Source organism: Olea europaea, chromosome 9 (genome assembly GCF_002742605.1).
Source record: "Olea europaea var. sylvestris chromosome 9, O_europaea_v1, whole genome shotgun sequence".
Classification (NCBI taxonomy): Eukaryota; Viridiplantae; Streptophyta; class Magnoliopsida; order Lamiales; family Oleaceae; genus Olea; species Olea europaea.
In genome coordinates, this window is record NC_036245.1 from 15,417,465 (window position 1) to 15,423,041 (window position 5,577).

The window sequence follows — 5,577 nt, forward strand, 5'->3', positions numbered from 1 at the left end:
CAAAAAGACAAAAGAAGAAAACGAAGAAAAGATGATACATGGACACAGTTTACATTCAGCCCTCTGTAAATACCGTTCGACTTAATCTAAAGAAGTTTACTTCGATATTGACATTTGATCATTTTTCATATCATGTTACAACTTATAAAAGAATAGTTGCTGAGTGAAGAGAATAGAGGAACTGAATATTCACTCCGTCTGTAGGACTCTTTCTAGCGTCTCTTCGTTTCCTGGAAAATATTTACCACCCGCGGGGATAGCCTTGGAAGAAACTCAAATAACTGGAAAACAAGCATTAGACAACATATTAGGATATGAATCTTTCAGAACAAAAGAGAAGTGACTTCTGAGCTGATTTTGAATGAAATGAAAACAATAAAAGTAGAAGTTCCTCTAGGAGCTAACAACATGAAAACGCTAGCTTATCACATATTTTCTGTTCAGATTTCCCCTTTTTTTTTTTTTTTTCATGGAACTAAATTATGCACGCATGAGATCCCAAATGAGAAGTACTAATTGATATGCCACTATAGATTCAGCAAATTAGATGTAAAGGGGAAAGTGACTCAAAAATTCAAAGTCTCTCCTTAATGCATCGAGTACCAGCAAAATGGTCAAATGGTGGTTCGTATAGAGGGGGATTCTCAAACACTTTTAGCCCTTTTCCTCTGGTATAACTTCTTAGCATTTTAATTTCTCTGTTATCAACTTGATTATTGCTCATAAGAATATGACATCAACCTCTCTTAGCCACTTGTCCGATGTTTTCTCCTTGACAATAATTTCACAAATTTGACCCGAACCATGATTATGTGCTTCCAGAATTTTTAATATTGGAAAGTCGTGTTTTATGAAACTGTAACTTTATTAAATTGACACTTTCAACTGGATGGAGACATGTGGCTTAACTTGGACTATTGGATTGGATCTGAAACCTTCTATTATTGGTGCCGTTTCACTTGGCATGCTCTTCTCCTAATTAACGCGTCTGACTCTTGGTTCTTGTGAGAGAAAAAATCCTCTCATATTTGGCTCAAATCTCTGATTTGAGGCCTTAAACTTGTAAATTTTAGTGATTTGGTTAGATATTCTGGGTGATTATCTATTAAACCCTATGTTCTCTTGAGTTGTGATGTTTTGAGAGAAGTGCAGTAAAGATTCTTTGTGATTTTCAAAGGTGTTGGGTCGATCTTAAGAGATAAGTCCCCGTATTTGTTTAACATTTGTAATTTTTCGTTGCCAATTTTGGCTATTATAGTGCAATCGAGTGTAATCCAACTTGTTGGATGCTCAACGGGGGATGTAGGCATTTGAAGCGGTCTTCGAACTTCCGGAACTTAGGCCGAAAGAAATCTTGTGTTGAATCTTTAATTTTTTGCACTATTTTACTTTATGCCATTTTGAATATCTTGCTTCTCAGTTTAATATTGTGTGACATTTGCCTTTCAAATATCTAATCAATTTGATTCAAGGAAAGATGATTCTATAAATCACGTCTAAAATGAAATCTTGAATTTAGATGTAGATGTGGCTTATAAACATAAACATATGGAAGAAAAGAGATGGCGAAAAACACATTCATTTTCTTTATTTTTTTCTCAGATAGATACAAAAATGTTGCTGCATAAAATCAGTGTGAATAAAGTAAATCATCTGCCCTATCTAACGAGATATTAATTGTCATTTCTTATCTGGCATACCCTATAATCAGTTAATGGAAAACTCTGACTCTCTTTCACCCATATAGTACTCAAATTCATCATTTAGATGATAATAAATAATGATATTAGCTCGATTTTCCAGATTTAGTTGCGTATACTCACTTTTATGCAAAATATAGTACCGGATAAAGCTTTGTCAATTTAATGAGTTGATATTCATTTAAAACCGTCTGTATGGATTCTCCAGAAGCATGAAAAAATATGCTCCAGAGGTCAACTGAATACGAGGAACTTATTTCTAGATCAACCTATTCGAAACTAGATTCCTAATGTCCTTTTTCAATACTATCAGCACGCAAGATCCGAAAAGTAATCGGTGGATGAGCATAAAGTCACCAACTTAAATTACTTAATACAGAAGAATTCCAACCTGTTGGACCTTTAAGTTACGCTTAACCGTATATTTGTTACCTAGATGGACGTCCCAGATGTAAGTGGCATACTAAGAATGTAGGTCCACTATTCCACATACAAGAACAAGGCATTGGCATACATTTGACGAGTTCAATTTTCTAATACCTCAGCCACATTGAACATCACAAAATTAATGAATTAAAAGATGGGAAATCATTCCGGTAAATTAAGATGTATTTATTTCTCTTTTGCTAAATTTGTCTATCAGTATAGATTGTTTCATGCAGTGAGTGGCTGTCGTGATTTCCATTGCAAGGTATAGACTTGAATTCCACATCGAAATTATGACTAACTTCAATAATTAGCTTTTGAGGTATCGTTCTGCCATGATCTTTATCAATGGTATCAAAGTAGGTACGTCTTCTGATTGCAATCGAGGGGCGCGGATGGTGACATCGGCATAGCAGTGTTTGCCCGTGACTAATCATGGGCTAGTACAAATCTAGTCCGATGTCGACGCAGAAATCGTGGAGCATGGTGGATTTTTATAGTTTCCTTTGTAAGGTATGAGACTTTGATTTTGCATAGAATATATGGACTTTTGATGTGTGTGGTTTATATAGACTTTAGCTCTCCAACTTCAACAACTAGATTTTGAAGATGGTTCTCCTAAGATCTCTATTAATTGGTGGACTATCATGTTCACATTGTAAAGTATGAGAATTGAATCTCACATCGAAAATATGAGCTTTTGATGTGCGGTTTATATAGATTTGGACTCTCCAACTTCAATAGCTAGTTTTTGAAGAATGGCTCTTCTAAAAATCTATATCAATGGTATCAGAGCAGACAATATATCTTTTGACTATAATCGAGCGATGTGGATGGTGACGCCGATGTTGATCCCAAAGGTGACACAAGAATTACGATAAATGACGTTGTATGAAATATATAACAAGATCACAAAGATGAAACAAGATTTAAAGTAAAAAAAACCAAAAAGAGTTAAGTAGAGGAAATAATGTTTTATTATAACGATGATATGAAGAGAAAATTACAACATAACAATTTTTGACTTGAAATAAACTGAAAGAAAAAGTCACTATTTATAGGTACATACCATACCATAAAGATGGAAATAATATGAAATAAGGAAATATTATGTTTCCAATAAAATCACATGAAAATAAGGAAACAATTTTTTCTTAATTTGGGTCATAAACCTAACAATCTCCACTTGACCCAAACTTCAGTGCAACGAATGAAGCTCCAAAATTTTTCTACTTGAAAAAATATGTCCAACTGCATCGAAATAATCGAACTCTTTAAAATAGTAACCAAAACTCTTAATCACAAAAAGAAAACATCTTCATCTGCCCGGTGTCCACAAGCGACACCCGAACCCAACTCTCGAATTCCCAAAATTCCACCAATAAATTACTGTTGACCAAATATGGTCAAAGCACACTTTGTAGCAAAAACCACACCAAATGCCTAATTAGAAGGCCCTTTGCTATAACTTTCACATTCAATGAGCATGAAAGCATTACATATATTGCTGATACCGCTGTACCTATGCTCTATGAGTCCAATCCTAGCAACTGAACATAGTGTATCCGTTGAAATTGGTGACAAAACGAAATCATCAATGCTCCCCTGAGCAATGCTTTAAATCGACCCAGAGTTCGACACAAGAAGTACTGTAACAAGTTGAATATTCACCACGGTACTGAACTTGTACAAATGTCTCTTAACTGGTGTTGACACACTAAAAGTACAGCTCAAATCAAATAGCCCAAAGAGTGAAGCTCAATTGGGGAATCCAGGATAAAGGTCCAAACAGGATTATTGATGAATGCGGTGGAAGCTCACGAACACGGTAACATCATCGCCCAAACTTGCAAAACGCCCAGAATCTGAGCAAATGGAGTACCTTACGGTCGCCTAGAGCGATGACCCCGTTCTCGCCCAAACCTTCGAATTGCCCAGGATCTTAGCAATCATAAAACATTATGGTTATCCAGAATAGCAGTTATAGAGTGATCTTATCACATTCCACGATTCAAGGAGCCCAGTTGAAGGCGGTTGAACGACAAAGAGTAATGGTAACAGTTAGATACGGCAGTTCCACGATAAGTTAGCCACCATAAAGAAAGTGGATAGTTATACAACAATCAAGCAATTTCCAAGGGGTTTGTTATGAAAAAATCATCAAGGGAATATAAAAGGAAGAGAAGACATAGAGAAAAGCTCCCAAATCAAACACTCTCAAATAGAGAATATGTAATTTCGGTTTCTTAATTTAAACTTAAACACTTCTTTTAATACTCGTGTGCTTGCGCCCCTTGGAGGCATTATGTTATTTCCAATTGTAAATCAATCGCCAATAAAGTACCCCTTTTTGGGACTTTGTCTCAAGAGTCTGTTCCTTACACAATTGTCTGATCCTTTTTTAATTATTAGCGACTACCCGCGCGAAACAATTTGACATGCCTGGTGGGACATTGGTGTTTGGTGTTGAAGATACAAAAGGTGAAACAATATGCCTCACAAATCTGATAAGGAAGCAGCAAGTCAGGGAGGAGTCCAATCTGTGATCGAGCGATATGAGGAGCAGCAAAGCTCTCCACGAACAGAGAGATAGAGTCAGAGCAGTCACAGTCGTTACGAACTAATGACAGAGTTGAGTCCTTGAACCATGCGTGCATTGCTTGGAGAACTCACACAGGATGTCGTTGAACAGGTAAATCTACGAAATGTTCATAATATGGAAAGATTTACTCAGAATGAGAATGCACATTATGACAACATGGCCAAACAACTGAATACATTAAATGAAATAATGAATAAGTTAGTAGGCCAAATTTGTCAGCCAGTTGTGCCTATTGCAAATCACTTTCAAATTAGGACAATCGTGGGACATAATTTCCCAGTCCTAAGTCCAAATCAGGGGATAGAACCACCTTTTGGTCCACCAACTTCAAACCAGGGGATAGTGTAATGTCAAATCAGAATAGTGGTAATGATACATTTAACTTGGGGGATAACCTAAATATAAGAGATAATGTCCTAAATATTGGACAGAATACCTCACATGTCAATGATGGAATAAATATTCAGGCTAATCGTAACAATGACCCAAATCGTAACAACTTTGTTGCCTACCAAGGACCAAACATCAGGCCTCAGGCAAATCAACCGACCAACCAACCTGTAGGAATTCCATATGACCTCAACGTCATGTTGAGAAATCAAATTATGGAAATAGTACAGGATCAAATGGCTTTTGGGATACGTCATGTCATTAGGTCGACTTACACAAAGTCATACCTTGATTGGGTAGACCAAGCATATCCATGGCCTAGAGGGTATAAAATACCAGAATTCTTATTATTTACGGATTTAGGAGAGGTGTCTACTCTAGAACACATAGGGCTATTCACACTGCAAAGTGGCGAAGTAACCGACTACCATAAAATGAGGTTGTTCCCTAGTTCATTAA